Source organism: Pempheris klunzingeri, chromosome 5, assembly GCF_042242105.1.
Source record: "Pempheris klunzingeri isolate RE-2024b chromosome 5, fPemKlu1.hap1, whole genome shotgun sequence".
NCBI classification, from domain to species: domain Eukaryota; kingdom Metazoa; phylum Chordata; class Actinopteri; order Acropomatiformes; family Pempheridae; genus Pempheris; species Pempheris klunzingeri.
Window position 1 is genome coordinate 21453876 of NC_092016.1, and position 17174 is coordinate 21471049.

General features: G+C 40.2%; 1 protein-coding gene across 1 annotated transcript in view; it reads right to left on the reverse strand.

Annotated features, from left to right (window-relative positions):
• Positions 1-17174, reverse strand: part of cdh13 (cadherin 13, H-cadherin (heart)) — a 288979-nt gene that overhangs the window by 183474 nt on the left and 88331 nt on the right. The gene's annotated exons all lie outside the window — the stretch shown is intronic.

Below are 17174 nucleotides of genomic sequence, written 5' to 3' on the forward strand. Positions count from 1 at the left end.
AATATTTATGACCATTGCATAACATGCTAAGCATTGTCGACTTATTGATGTGTCTAACTTGCATTTGCAGGACTCTCGGATTTACCACAGAGAATACAGTGGCACCCAGCTGCAGGACTCGGTGAGCAGAAAGGATTTAAGGTAGAGGAGAGGGAGAGTGTCACCTTAGAGTAACGTGCATGTGACCGCGCACATGTGAGCTTGTCTTGTCTGACTGAGGGAGATACCGCCGAAGACTCTACCAGGCTTTATCCCTTCTGATCATGTTCATCCTCTCTTTATCTCTCTCACACACTCCCCTCGGTGTCGCGACAGGATCCCCGTGTCCTCCTCCTCCCTCATCCCTCACCTCCTCTTTACCTCTGCCTCCCGTAATGCTTCCTGCCCCTATGGAGGGGGAGGGGGAGGGGGGTGGGGGTCCCAGAGGAAGCCTGCATGTGTGGATGTGTACACGTGGTGTTGATTAACATAGCAGGTGCAACAGGAATCACGTGGTGCTGTACAATTCTTAGCGTGTGTCTTTGAGTGCAGAGAAATTTTAAGCCTCAGAAAAGAGCCTGCCGCAGACATATGGTGGCTTATATAAGTCTTCATTAATTCTTTTTCTACTCTGTTTGAGGTCAGTATTTGCCTGCGTTTGGAAACATGATGTACAATACAGGATATTCCATATGATCATTGTTAATGCAGCCACATGTTTCTGGAGACTACAAAGTCTAATCATTGCGAAAACAAGGAAAAATCTACACGAGAAAGATGATGTTCCTCCACTCTGCTGCAACACGAACAGGGCTGTCGAGAGAATATCCTACATGATTCATCAATTATGGATGCGATCCTTTCAGCTTAGCATAACACAGAAAACTCTGTAGTAGCTCATGTCCAGCTGAAGGAAATACTTCACACAAGATCTGGAAGTCTCTCATCCTTGTGTTCTGTTCACACTGGGGACTGGGAGACCATCTTTCTATGGAAGAAATGAGTTCAGATTTGAGCCCATATTTATCAAGTTCCTCAGAGCAGCTTGGGATCAGCGGTGCCTCTCTGAAGATAAAGCACAGCTCCCATTTCCAGTGCAAAGGCTGTGCACTTTCTCTGCTGAACCAGCTTGTTAAAAGTTAAACCCAATACGCGGTACCTGCCTTGATGTCAAGTTCCTGAATCCTCATCACCTTACATATACAAGGTACTTCAATCGTTGCCATACGAGCACATTTGCTCAAAGAGTAATAACCACAATCAATTAGCATCTGATTCACAAAATTAGCTTTCATAAAATGTATCACTTGAGTACATTTCTTGAATATGACGGAGCCGTCATTTACCTTCACTGGACCCTGCTGCTATGTGAAAAACTATAGGCCAAAGGGCATCATGACATCTGATTGCTCATGGCATGATGGAAAAAGCCAATTATTGACTGACTTTTTTCTTATTGAAAAAGGTGAGTTTGGCTGTGCTGTACACAGACACACCAGAAGCTCTTTGGTTGTATTTTAGACGAAGTACCTGCTCGCTTGCTGATACCACGAGCTATTACACTATTACATTTGTTGAATGCCCCACTCTGATTGGCCAGTTACGGCATTCTAAGGTCTCTTATTTCTGTATAACAGGCCGTTGCTATGGATACAGTTCTCATAGTGGAAGCCACAACGTCATATTTAAAATCAATAAAACAGTTAAGCGTTTCTGTAGAGCTTAGCTGTGTAATAAGTGGGAGGATATACGGCGAGCAGATGATTGAGGATGATTGAAGTCCTGCGTCATGGGTTGTTTTGCAATAATGACCACATGACGTTTACCACATGGCCCTTAATGGAGGACTCCGCCACCAACATGCTTTCATTCCTGTGTCTACACCCAAGAAAGAAAACCTGGATGTTTTATTGTGAAACTATTGAATAACTGTACTTTTTACCACCAAGTAAGTTTCTTTGTATCAACATAACAGCATGAGGTTACAGGATAATAAAATTGCTCTGAAATAAACATATGCGACAGAGCTATTGAAATGCATGGCATGCATTGAGCTGAATCAGTGTCCTGAAGTGTCTTACCCTGTTTTTGATACTTTCCTTCCTGTTACCTTGTGCACTTGCTCAGCAGTTTGAATAGTTCTGTTTTTAAATCTGTTTTTAGCTTGATTTGGTCGCACAAGACAAGCAATTTCAACAATTTTGATAATAGTCAGTCATCTCTCAACGTTTTGCTCTGTAAAACTGAGCAACTTTGGATTGTTTCTGTAGTGGAACAAAACAAAGACAGAATATTGATTGATTTTAATGTGTTGTAGCAAAGCCTTAACCAAAAATGACAAAGATTGACTGTTTCCACTTTCTCGGTTGTGAGCATTTGCTGATGTAGATACTTTATGTCTTGATACTTTGAAAATATAGGTACCACTTAACAATAATAGTTTCCCTATAAAGGATTCATAAATTACGTTATTAGGTTGTTGGCATGTTATAAATCAATCATAAACAATCACAAACAAGTTACAACACATCAGTGTTGGCTCTCTGTTTGGCAAGATCCAGTTACTGGTTACTATTCAGTAATCTTACTGATGAGTTTCTAACATTTATAACTGGCAAAAGGGAGTCTAATTGATAATTGGAACACACATCACCTTCAAGAAACCTTTTGAATATTAAGATGTGCTGATGGTGGCTAAAAACCTGTACCTTGTGAGCTGAGTAACCAATGAGATCTGAGGCTTGACGGTGCAGATAAATGTGGGCTCATTGTTCGGCAGGGAATCAGTAGTCTTACTGTAGATTGTACAAAAATAAATATCACTTGATGTTGTGTTTGCTTAATTGGCTCATTCCTCCTCATTTCTGACCAGAAGTGGTTTAATACAGTCAGGTGGTGTTACTGGTTCACTCACATTGACAGATCACATCAACAGGAGTCAGTTATGTTGAGTACAATCAACACAATCCTACAGCATAAGTACAAATTGTGTTGCAAATTGAACATGTTTGTGTTAAGTAAATCCAACATAACTCTATGATGTCGCATTTAATTAGGACAGTTTAGTGAGATTTGCATGCAATTATCAACTGTCTGGTCCTTTTCCCATTTATTCAACCCAGTTATGTGGAACCGTTTGACATAACTTAATTAAGTAAATGTAACATTTCATTTCTTAGACTGCACTCTTGCACCTTCCCCGCCATTTTACCTTATGGAAACAATGGCTGACTTATATACTAATCGATGTGCATATGTGTATCTCCTATCAAGCCAGAACCAAGTGAGTTGGGAAAAGTCCATAGTTCACATGGCCTGACTATAAAATCAATAGACTGAAGCCTATCAAAGCACTCATTTAGTACATTTAACCTTTGTGACTGTTTTGTCTGGCTTCTTTTATCTGTCGCGCTGCAGACATTTTAAAATCTTCCCTCAGGACAGAATCGTTTTCAGCAATCTGGAGGGGGGCAAGAATAGAAAACCAGAGCGAAAAATAGAGCAGGAGAGAGTAGAAGAGAGAGGAAAATGAAAAAAGAAAATGACTGGAAAGGCGAAGCTTCAATGGACACAGAGGGAGAGCTACAAAGTCAACAACCTACTCTCGAGGGAAACAAGGCTCAATCTCAATATTCAACTCTCACTTCTAAGCCAAAGCATGAAAGATGTGTTCATTTCCATTCCCATTACAAGCCTCAGATTTATTTCAATAACATGGGCGCGCTCTTTACAGCCTGCAAATTGTAGCGCCAAACAGTGTCAGTGGCATTTCAAAGGCAGCCAGAGAGTGTTTGATGGTATTCTAATGTTGTCAGGTTTGGGGGGGATTTCAGAAGAGAGCGTGGTGAGCTGGTGGCTTTGAAGTGAGGCAACAATGACAGAACGCAACTTACCCCGCTCACCACCAGCACCACCACACACCCACTCTCTTTCTTCAGAGTGCTGGCTCAGGGTTGAAATAACTGTGCACAACATGGATTAGGGTCGCCGAAATCCCTCACTGATGACTCAAGAGGAGAAGGAGGGTGAGGGGGGCGGTTCAACTTTCTCCTCAAGTTTGACATTCAAGTTCCTTTCAGGCCAAAACCTCCTGTGGAGCATGTGAGTTGCAAATGTTAGAGAAACTTGGTCACCAAGGACCGTGGTTACTATTCCATCAGCTTTCTTGGCACCAAAAATACCATTTCAGAATTCTTATTTAAGCTTTTAGTGAGAAAAAAAAAAAACAGGCTGCCAACTGACAATTAGATTAATTTAATTATTGAATTTACAGAGCATACCAACAATCTACACCCTTTTTTGCACATTTTGTGTTTTACCAATTACTCACAACTGTCTGCCAGTGATGTCTTAGTTGGAAATTTAACATGAATTCCCCCTGAGGTAATATGACTTTTTCTGTATGTTCAAAAGAATAAATTTACCTTTTGTTTACAATCATCATGTCTGTTACCTTCGCAGAGATCAAACATGATAAGATGCTCTGACAAGACCATCGAAACAATGAAAACAAAACATTTATGAGCAAAACTGCAATCTTGATTTTCTACCTCTCAATAATGAACATATTTTGGCATCCAAAATTATCTAAGCGTATTTACATTGGCTCCGCTCTCTTTGTCAGCCCCATAAATTGGATTTTTGTCAGGTACTAAAGTTTTTCCTTTGAGGTGTTTTGAAGACAATTTTCTGTCTTGTAACTAAATGTCAAGTCTCCATGATGGGAGAGATGGGAATCAGAGGAGTAATCTCAAAGGTGGCTGTGTGTTTGAGCTGATAGCTGCCATGTCTAACCAGACAGAGTGTGCTCAGCTTCATAAAAATGGCTCAGGAGAGAACCATTGTCAAATAATCACCTTGCATTAGAGAGAGAGAGCTGCTTTTGAGAATGTATTTACGCCTTGAGTTGCATTTTACTGCACAGTTTCCTATTACACAGCGTTGTGTAAGACCCATTATTGGGATTCAGTGGTAACAAGACTTGGGATTTTCAGATACAAAGATAATGGTTTGACTTAACACATCAGAAGTGTAATCATCATGGAAAGCGGAAAAGTGTGGAGAATCTGTGCTGTTAGCAAATTACATAGTAAGTTTTATGTCACTCACAGCGGGGAATTTCAGAGTTTTGTCAGTGTAAGTGTGGTACCTGAATAATAACGTGTGTGTGTGTGTGTGTAGCATCCTTGTTCATGCTTTGATGTATAGCACCGTGCATTGCACTGGTGACTGAAGCCAATTAAAGTATCATTATTTTCTGAGGCAGCATCACAGAGTTCCCATGTGGACTGTTAAAGGTCATTCTAGCTACCTGGATAAATGTTTCCCTCCTCTCAACCCATCTAGTACTCAGGATGCCATGTTCTCCCAGTGCCTGAGTACCATGTTTCAAATTTTGTGAAGGTGTCAGTTTTGTGTGGGTGTGTGCCTTAGAAGCTGTAACTAAATTCTTTTATTTTTTCGTCACATTTTTTCGACCTATTTGTTTCTTTTTTTTTTCTAGATATATAGATCTATGGCATTTATTTAGACCAGGGGTGCCCACACTTTTTCGGCTCGCGAGCTACTTTTAAAATGACCAGGTCAAAATGATCTACCTACATTAAAAATGCTAAACATATATTAACTTCTATATATACTGAGTATACTTTATATATACAATATATGTTGGCATACACTGCATAACTGCAACTAATGTAACCCTTGGTATTACACTTAAAAATTGACAGCAGTAATGCACATAGGTGACAAACAGTGATGTAACCATCATTACTCCACACAAGTGACCAGAGTAACTGGAACATTCAATACATTTATGGTCACTACCTTACTCTGATGACTTGCACTGAATGGAGTAGAATATCCCTTCCTATCCTGTTCCCCATCCCAGAGTATCCCTTCTTTAGTAGACATAAATTGGAGGGCTAGCTAGTAGCTAGCGCGTTTGACCGCGCATGTCCCTTCCCGGGACCCGTAGGCCGCCCTGTACGTCAATCAAGTCGCAAACGCGACTTTTTTTAACTTATTTTTTTTACCGTCAGGCGATCTACCGATCGCGATCAACGTATTGGGCACCTCTGATTTAGACTATCTACTGGTTAATAATTGCATCAGTAAACACAGTATTACGTCAAACATTATTATGGTTACTTGATAATAAACATCCCCAAATAATTTGAGTATTGGTTTCCAACATATTGATATAATATAGCACAATATCTAGCTACTTTTTGCTTTGCTCCTCTCTGCTCCGTCCAACCATTTACATCACCACAGCTGGACTTGTGCATCTCGCAGCTGCATGTAAGCAAGTTAATGTTGGAATTGTCTTGGTCTTTTATGCATTGCAGGTGTGACTTTAATGACCAATTGCAAGCAGTGTCACGCTTATTAAACCAAAACAAAAAAGGGAAGGAATCAGGAAACAGCAATCAATTTCAACCTGGTGGCAGTAAAAACAAACCAATAAAAAGATTGGCAATGATCTTCAGTGCCTTGAAGAGGAATTTAGTTTTCTGCTCTGGTGGTACTATGCTGAAATGTACTTAACAGGAAAAATAGAGTAAACTTCCAGACAGATGTTGAATCAACCAATCAGCTTGCATGACGTGCAGGTCTGCTGTACACCTTTTTGAGATGTGGAAGCCCTGCATGTCGGCTCCTCTTGGAGCCATTGCAACCTTGTGACCACGATGCCAATGCCTACACGTGAGAACCCCCCACTTGCCCGTGCAACATTAACCCCTCGCCCCCACCCACACAGAACTTCCTTCACTCAAACAAAAACTGCCAGGTACCTAATCCAGGCAGAAATGCATTTGCCAATAAAACACAACAGGCAACACAAACAAGCAGCATGTCAAAGTAATTTCTAGGAGATACGGTGGCTTCACCACTCACAGAGACTTGACAAACTAATTAACATATCCAGGACAAGCTATATGTCAGAAACCAGATGGACACTGATGTTACTCTAGCCCATGTAGCCATCTGTTGGACAACGGGTTAATGACAGTGTCACACAAAAATAGCTGTGAAGAACAACAGCTTTTTAAGTGTGTCTTTGATTAGACTATCCATTCAAAAGAAAATGAGAGCATTTCAAATTGTTGAAAGAAAAGCGCTTACACAGTATGTATCTTGTAGTGAAATATGCATATCTAAATTTTGATGAGCGCTTAAGTTGTTTACTTATTTTGGAGACACGGCCCCTTATTACTATCTGACATTCATTGTTTTCTTTTATTTGTTTTCTGTCACAATGTACAATGTATTTCAGCTAACAGAAAACAGCTAATTATGACACACGATGTGCCCCTTGAGTGTTCGTGCAAATAACAGGGCTATAAAATGTCACTGTCATCTTATGCCCCCAGAAAAGCATTTCTATTGTTAGTGTTTTTTTAAGCTACAATAAAAACTGTCATAACAGTAGAGAAGTTACACTTGTGCAGCTGTGACATTCTTGAAATTATTTACTTGAGGTTCAGAGATTGTGTTGAATCACCAGCTTAGAAATGTGCAAAAGCTGATTATGATAAGCTGGCACTTACAAAATAGATCAGTCACTAACAGCTTAGCAGCTGAGTTGAAGTCATTCTACAAACTGTGCACAGTTGAAGCTATCTGCTACCACAGCCGGCTCATTTGAATTAAAATCGCCATTTTTTACCAAGTACATGAAATGGTTTTGTTCGGTGTTGTGCTAAGTGCAGCAGCTGCTTTGGTAGTGATCTGATGATTTGGTTTGTTGCACTGATCCTTGTTGTCACAGTCAACAGCCAGAGATAGTTTGCTCTGTACTGTTCTAGTCTGCTTTCTGTTTCTCCGTGGGTAGACTGAGGTTCGTGTTTGTTTTTTTTCTGCGACTGTAAATCATTTGAAAAAGAAAAAGAGACAGAAGAGAAATGAGAGCGTGAGCGAGAGAAAGAGAGAGTAATTATGGTGAAATAATAAGGGCCAGCTTACTGCTCTCTCTCACTTGAGGCGATCCTCTCCTTGTTATCACCCTGAGTTACAGCGCGTCCACCTTACCAGGACAGGAATGGCAGGACACCGCCACCAGGCAACACACACACACACACACTCACACACTCACCATAAAAATAATGAACCTAATACTAGTCTCATATTTTATTGGAGTCTCATTTAAAGCTGACACCAGAGGTCTTATCAGGCATAATTGATGCTCAGTCAGCACCACATAAACTGACTAATGGTCACATACAGTCCGACGGTGTTCTGTGTTGGACTCACTGTTCTTGTGTTCAAATCTCATCTGAGCTAAGGCTGCCACACATCTTCATTCTCTCATCATTGTTTAATATTTAAACAAGACTAAGAGTGAACAGCTATGCTAGCGGCTCTGTGAGGATGTACTTAGACAGCGCTTTGTGATTTCAGGTAAATGTTAACATTAGGATATATGCAGCGGTACAGCTGAGGTGTATACTGCCTGAGGGGATTTGAATGTCTGTACATAACTGCATGGCAATCCAACCAATTGTTATTCAGACATTTCAGTTCAAGTGTCAACCTCGGGGGATTGCCAAAGTCGTGAGTCATCCTCTGGGACAAAATTGTGTGACGGTTCATGCAGAAGATGCTGAAATGTTTCACAGAATAAGGAAAAAAAAACTTGCTGCTGATCTCGGGTCTCGGTGATCACCAAGTCATGACAATTCATCTTCTGGAGGCCGTGAATGTCTTTACAACCTGTCACAGCATTACACCCAGTAGTTGTTGAGATATTTCAGTCTGAACCAAAATAGAGGACAGATCTCTAATGCCATCCCTCTCCTCAGTAGGCAGCAGCCACAGATACTCACATTACCTGTTTTCCCCTGCTTCTTGCTTTTGGACAGATATTGTGATGCACGTGAAGCGCAGGTGGATTTGCAGCTGCATCACTACAGCAGAGCAGAGCTCAGAAATCAGCGCTGCCTCAGATGCTGTGGCTTCACTGCCAGAGGCAGGCCATGCTAAATTGCTCTCAGTAATTTTTATACAGTATACATTGGCAATTATCACAGTTGCTGCTCTTTAACTGCATGCAACATTAACTTACTGCAGTTTAATTCATTCATCCACCTGATAGAAAGAGCAGCCATCTATCCATGTACAGTATCTATCTGTTTTCTCTACGTTTTTTTTTTTTTTTTTTTTTCCTTTTTGGATATTTGCGATCATATTATGCAGCCTTGACAAAGCAAGGCAAACAAGAAACAACCTTGGGCTTATTAGTTTTTAACAAGGTTTTCTGAGCATCTTTTCTCTGCTGTAATTGCAATGTGTATTTCCCCCGACGGGATGCAGCACTTTTGTTTATTATCACCCGTGTTCATCAGGAGGCAAAATAAGTCACAGACAGACTGCTCTCCCCTCCACTGTTCGCTCGGTGAGCTCAAACAGAAGACAAACCCCACGAAATCAGACCCTCCTTATTAACAGCAGCACTTCATACGTAGGTCTGGGTGACAGCGACAGGAATTTGCACTTCTGTCAGGAATCACATTGCACGTCTGTCAATAAATGCTTTTCTTTTGCATGATTTAAGTGAGTAAAGCTGCCAGAGGTAGGTAAGGTAAATGAGAAGGTAAACATAAGAAAATAATATATACTTAATAATAATAACAATTAATTCATTCATGCATTTCAGTGAGCTAGTCAGCCCAAAGATATACTGTTCAAGGTTTTTCAAAGTAAATAACATGCATATATATATATATATAGCACTGACAGCAACAGTAAACATCCTGCTGTCTGCACGCGAGCTGGAAATGTTTAGGCCTACAGGCTTGGTCTTTGAAGTTGCCTGTTTCAAGGTTACACCTGCTTAAATATGAATTCATTTAAATTCCTATTTCAAAAGCCATCATTGCAATCCTTACCCTATTTTTATGTAAAAATATAAATGAAAATATATCGGCGTATCTACACGATTGAGATCCCCCCCAAGCCTAGCTTGACAAGGTTAACCACAGTAAAAGATCTGAGGGGAGTGAGTGAGGTTTATTTCGAGCTCCATAACAAACTTCAATCAGCCTGTGTTTGTTTGTCAGCGGCAGGGCAATGCGCTTCATGAAAAAAGGCCATGGCAGGGATGGATGCCAACAGATGATCGAAGCGTGACACACAGAAACATTGCTACAGTCACACAAAGACACATCAAATGGTCAATATGCTGCAGAGCTATGTGGTAACTGTATATCCCTGCATGAGAGCATTATTAGGGAACCAGATATTAAGATGTAATATTCACTGCAACAGGATCTTGACTGTATATCAGCAAATCTAGTCAGTCAATCATCTGCACCACCAGGCAGCCAGAACAATAAACCAGCTGACTTCAAACTGGTCTGCCAGAGAGGCTGTCAGTCATCTCAGCCAAAAGCAGTCAGACAACTTAGGTCCACAGAGCGGTGATGGATATCTGAACAAATCACACCAGGTGTTATTTGTCAGAAAATCATCTCAGTGTCAAAATAAATTATAGAGGTCAAAAGTCTTCCCATATCCTTTGAAACATATGAGTGCAATTGACTGACCATCTGGTGCTACAGGAGCAGGGGAGTGAAGCTCTGAGTCAGAAGTGGCCGCTACTTGACTACTGCAGCAGTGCTTTGCTTTTAGTTGACTTCTAATTGTACTGGAGCTATAAAACCTCTACTTGGGTTCTGCTTCCTTTACATGAAAGCCCCACTTCCCTGAATCTGCATTCAAACTTGACTGGGACTGTATACGCTACTGAAAAATGAGTTTAAGGGTGATTTCCATATTAAGGCATGTGGCCATGAATCCCGTATCCCCCAGAAAGTGGGCTCATGGCTGTGGAAGTGCTTGAGGGCTGCTTGGACTTTTTGAGCCTTTTAGGCAGACTGTCCTCAGACCGCAGTGCTTTACACTTTGCTTAAGGGGTTTTCTTACATTTGATTGTTTCCTGATGTTAAAACTGGGATGACAAGTACATCCACAGCACCCCAAAGAGCATTGTAGCAACACATATGGTCATTGCAGTTTTCAGTATGTGGTAAACCTAACCTGCATTTAGACCTATCAGGTTAATTATCTTATGTAAGGATGTTGATTTATGAAATGCAAGAACATGCCACCTTGTTTCCTGATGTTTGTTGGTGTACAAACTGTATCAGATTAGTTATAAATAATCTCTTTCCTGAAGAATTATCTTTTATAACTTTAAGCACAGCCACAGTTTGTGTCATTTTGGGTTTCCATGTCAGGATTATTTTCACTGACTCCACTGCTTGACATGGGAGTAACCTGCTGTATACCACAGTCTTCAAGAGTGTGCCAACTTTGATTCTGGAATGAGTATACCGGAGGCCTTAAGGTGGACAGTGGGACCAGGTTTATGAGGTTTAGGTGTCTGAATGGAGAACCTCAACAAAGGTTGTTGCATGTTCTGTGAGTGTGCCAGTGCATCTGCAAGGATGAATGCACAAGCTTAACTGAGATTCAACATGTGATCATGTGTGTGTGTGTGTGTGTGTGTGTGTGTATGTGTGTGTGTGTGTGTGTGTGTGTGTGTGTGTGTGTATATATATATATATATATATATATATATATATATATATATATATATATATATATACATATACACATACATATATACATATACACATCTTCCCTGTACGGCTAGAGGGTCGGTGCACCTGTAGCATATGGGCAAATAAGTTCATGTCTGTCTTTAAAGGTCTATTCTGGCCAAAGAGGAAAGGATATTTGCCAACCCATTTAACAGCCAGGCAAAAAAATAAGACTTCCTGCCAACTGCAGCACAACCCAAGCCTGTCAATCAAACAACTCTGCTCTATGGACACACATAAGAATACAAACACACATAAGTGCACACACACACATACACACACAAATCCATAAGCAAACGTAATTTCACACAGAAGCTGACATCCAGCAATGCACAGGCACCCAGCAACGCATTCAAGCATTCAGGCAGATCGATAGGCTTTCAGGAAGGCAGTAACACCCAGGTTGAGCCCCTGAGGCTCTAACCAAGTTACTCAGCACTTTCCCTGGCCACTCAAGAGGAGCCATGCTGGGCTCTGGGCCAAAAGCCAAAGACAGGAAAGTAGCATACGGGTGGGAACAAAACTTTTGACACAAAGTAATTCTGTCACTTCCATGACAGCAGCCATCATTATCTCCTTAGTGAGTGAGTTCACAGTTCACTTGAAATGTCTGGTTGAAGGTCTAGTTGAGGTATGGCCTTTGTTGGTGCAGTCAAAAGTTCACTGTCAGGGATTGTGGGGAGTTAAAAAGATAACTTTCTTTAATACCATTTATCTGGTCTGCCCCTCTGCAAAACAGCATCCACACAGTGTCAGTGTATTTCAACATGCTGTTTTGTACTGTTTTTTCCATTTAATTGTTATTTCTGTTATGCCCTCATTAAATCATTGGACTCATTGGACTGAATAGTGTTTCAGACTTTTTGATTTTGTTAGCAAAACTGAAACAAATGAAGACTTCAAAATAAAACCACCAGGGACAATTTCAAAGCTCCACTCTACAAAGCATAAAGTGTTTCAGATATATGTTTCCATTTCAATTATATTCATTAGTTGAGCATTATTTTGATACTTTGTTTTTTCACTGTGAGGAAAGAGGGCAGACAGAGATGGAGGGAGAAACAGATATTAGGAAAATGTGTGAATACTCTTTTTTGATAGACTATTCTTTCAGGGGAAGCTTACATTTTTTTCTCATACCAGAATATGAAACATTCAGATGGTCGAGGAAAAACTGAAGGAGTCTATACCAAAAACATGATAAGTTAACTGTGAAAACAAGAAACTGATGCTGGTCAAATGAGTACAGCTGTAATTGCAGATGAGTAACTGAGGATAGACACAGGAAACTGACAATATGTGTCACCCCATACAATGCTTGTGTTTACACGTACAGCAATACGAGCAGAAAATCTTGAAAGGATGTCACATTTACGATGCCTTTACCTTTTGAGTGGGATTATTAAGCCGTTAATTTTAGGTTTGGTTTGACCCAAAGATGGAGCGTGAAAATGCCAAGTAAAGTAGACAGCAGTTCCAATTCTGAATGACACCTGTATTCTCTTTGAAAATGGAGTATTCAGGAATTGGCTGGGTGCACATGTTTGTGGTCTTATCATGAAGGAGCAGGTATTCTAAAATAGCACGTAACAGCAAAACTTTGCTGTTCATAATTAGACTAATGCTTTTTGTAGTGCATGGAAATGAAATACAGCAGGAATGCATGGAGAGGGAGGTATAAGATAATGGGGTGCAGGTACTCGTGTGGGTGATTTGTTTGTGACAATGAAATAAAGAGAAATACGTGGCTGGTTTGATGGCTGTCCTCTACAAACATCAGGAAGAAACAGCAGCACGCAACCACATACACACACCTAGTTTTTAAATTGCATATTTGCACACAAACACACACATTCACAACCTACCACAGACCATTTAAATATGTAGGTAAATATACCGCTGGAGAACATTTAGTGCTGGTGATAAAATAAATACAAATAAAATCAGCTTGATTTTCTTTTGATAACGTCTACATAATAATTATATCACTTTCTGAATGTATGAAACAAGTGTCCCCCCCGATAAGTTCATCAAATTGAGGATCAAAACATCCTTGAAGAAAAAGTAAAATTAACAAAGCTATTAGTTTAACTAGTAATATAACATTTGATTGATAACCCAAGGTCCTCTGATTAACTAGCCTATTTTAATTATAGCGAACAAATAAAGTTTCTACAGGACATTGACAATCAGGAAGACGTTCTTACTTCTTTCTGAAGCGTATTTCTACAAAACAAACAAATAAGCCTTTCATATAAATAGTATTAATTGGGATAAATATCATGATGTGATAGAGATTCATTGTAATATACTTTGCCAAACCCCCTGGAACTAAATACCTAACGGAAAACAATGCACCTCCCAATTCTTTAAAGTGTATGTAAAGGTTAGAGAAAAAGAATACAGTACAAATTATGCTCAATAGAACTCTTTCCATCATAAAAGACAAATGTAATCTTGTTGATGTTTAGAACAACACCTGATCAGCAGTGTTTCTCAAATTTCCACACCATAAACGTTGTAGTAACCAGTTGTTTTAACTCTATCTGGCCAAACTGATCTCCTGAGTGCCATAAAAAAAAAAACTATTGCTGCACAAATTACAGTTTCCAAGGGGTCAGTAGAACGGTTGTTTCCCCATGGACCGCTACCTCTTCAGACCAGTCAGTCAAGCTAACAACTTTTACGAGACAGAATAGCATCCGTACGTACTGAAAACTCTTTTAAACATTTAGTATGGTCCAAACAATATAAAAACTTCAGGCTTAAAGACTACAGGGAAGTCATGTTTACAGATTAATCAAAGTTTAAACGATAAAAATGCAGTTGTAGAGCTTCCATTCAAAGACTGTGACAGAAAAATACTCTATTGCAGTTAATGTTACCTATTAACCTGATGTGCCGCACGGTTTGTTACACAGAACCATGGGGAAGTCTTCCATCGACTGATTGGATTACCCATCTGTCTATCACTGTCTAACACAGTCTAACCTCGACTAATCAGATCAATGAACCATATAACACAGGTAAAACTCTTATAGAAGCCAGTAGGGAGAAGTGCTGTTCTTTGCTCCTCTTTCAGAAACACTCTCAACTTCAGAGTTAAACTCTTTAGGAACCGCCATTGATGTTTTCGAACAAGCAGTTGCTTTTCACTCACGCCACACCTACGTACACCCGGCCTGGGGTTTACACTGATGGGTTTAAACCCTGAGGGTTCAGACACAAACACAGAACTTAGTGGTCGTATCTTAACGTAGTGATCACGCAAATCCTGCTACCTGGATAGTTTAGCATGCCATCATTCCCTGGTTGAAGTTGTGTAGAATAGGAATCATCCTCATGCAGGACAGTGAACTCTAAACAGATGTGACAGACAGTTGTGTTTGAAGCCCAGCGGACAAGTCAGGACAAGTGAGTCGTGTGGCTTTCTGTCTGTAGCCTCCAGACCCCACTGATTTATTTGGTATTGGTATTGTTGGTGAATTATATGAAAGCAGGGAAAGAAAAACTCAATGTGTCATCCTAATACACTATTAGATATGTTCCACAATGGAGCTCAAATGATGTTGATTCTAAAAATACTTATGGAGCTAGTCAGCCTGCATTAGTGCACATCGGCACGGCAGTCAGCAAAGGATGGATAAAGACAAATACTGAACAGTATATTGAAAGGGAACACTATAAAGGGCTGGTTCAGTTACAGGCACTTACAGCACACCAATGAAGTCACCATCTTATGCAAATGGTTACATGTTTAAATTTAGTGCAAAGAGGCTCTGCTCTTTTGAGAAGCTCTCAAAGGGATCAGAGCAGGAGTCTGTTGGAAGAACACACTCTGCTTTTATGAACATTAAATAAAAACTTAAATCAGTTCACCCATACTGTCGGTTATGATATCTCATATCTGGTTAACTGATACTTAAATCAGAACTGTCAGCCTACATCGTCCTTCAAGACGTAAGGAGGAGGTTGGGTTCATCAGCACATCAGCAGATAAATAGTTAAAGGAGTTAGGTTGTAAAAGCCACCGAATATTATTGGATGTTTCTAGTCAGCTGGTAGCCACTGTTTATGAAGTATGGATGATGCAAATCAGCTAATACAAGCTCAACTTAAGTGCTCTGCTGAGCTAAAGCACTGATGCATTTTTCCATCGCCATGGGAGCAGATATTTATCAAAAGCAAATGAGAGCTGTAACAATGTTTGAAATGTCTCTCTGTGTCCAGAGAGATGGCTGGAACATGCTTCTAGCGTGCAGTACTTAAGATTCTGTGTGTTTAAAACATATTTTATATATGCACAATCTGACAACTGTGTATCAGAACTAATACAGGCATACAAATACAAGCAAATTTTAAAAAGCACATATTTCAGCAACAAATTGACAAGATGTTCCTGCGCAGGTTCACAGCTGGTGCAAACTGCTCTGATTGACTGTGGTCTCAGATCATTTCAGGCCATCACTTTCTTTCAGAAACAAGATGTGCCAACGTCTGGTCAGAATAATGTAATATTTATCTTGACAGTTCATATCTGCTTGCCAAAAACCTGCTCCCTAACGTCCTTCTATACTGCAATTAAAAACATCATGTTACTAATTGATGAACAGCCTCTTAGTGAACAGCCTGTATTGAATTAAACATGTGGAGTTTATTTCCATTCCAGGACTGCTGTGAATAATGTTTGTTAGACCTACTAGCAGATGTACTGCAATTTGCATCGGAAAAGTGCACATTTCTTCCCTGTAAAGTAGGTTAGGTTATGCAGAGACAACACGAGTACAGGAAGGAAGCCATAGTGATCTTCTTCAGGGGTGTAAGAAGGAAAGAGAAACTGGGAGAGTCAGAGGACAGAGAGAAAAGACAGCAAGAGAGAGAGAGAGATAGTACATCAGACAAATGCCAATTGCGCCATGATTGCAGATGGGGTCTTGGCACTACTGTCCCTGTGCCCCTGATGCCCTGTGATTGCAGCCTCTACAGGCAGCCTCTGAGGGCTGCTGATGCAAGTTTCGGTGCCAATGGATCAAGATGCCAGTTCATAGCCAGTAGCAGATGTGCTGACAGAAAAGTGAGATATTCATCTGAATGTTATACAAAATAAAACTGAATACTGTATTTCTAAGTGATCAAAACAGCTTTTAGCATCAATAAAGTCCCCTACCATATTTTGACTGGTTAGATTGACAGCATATAACTCATATGAACTGACACTGGCACCTTGTTGTTGTTGAAAGCATGCCTTCTTTTCCTGAGAAGATGACTCTAAAAAAGCAGCTTTTATCAATATTTCTATATTAACAATGACTGGAATTACTATGTATGCATGACAGGTGTCACTAGTGGTGGAAAACTCAGAATCCTCACTAATTATTACACACTTGTGCAGTTCACAGCATCTTAGTGTCTTATAAGCTCACTTTTACAAGCTCAATACTCAATACTGTCATTTTTGGCCATAGCAGGAAGCTGCTATCAGGGACTAGCTAGTAAACACGAGCATTCAGCCGAGGAGTTAGAGAAGAGCTAAACAGAGCTAAAAGGCGACTTGATATTGCCTCAATATCTGAGGCTGTTATTCTTGCC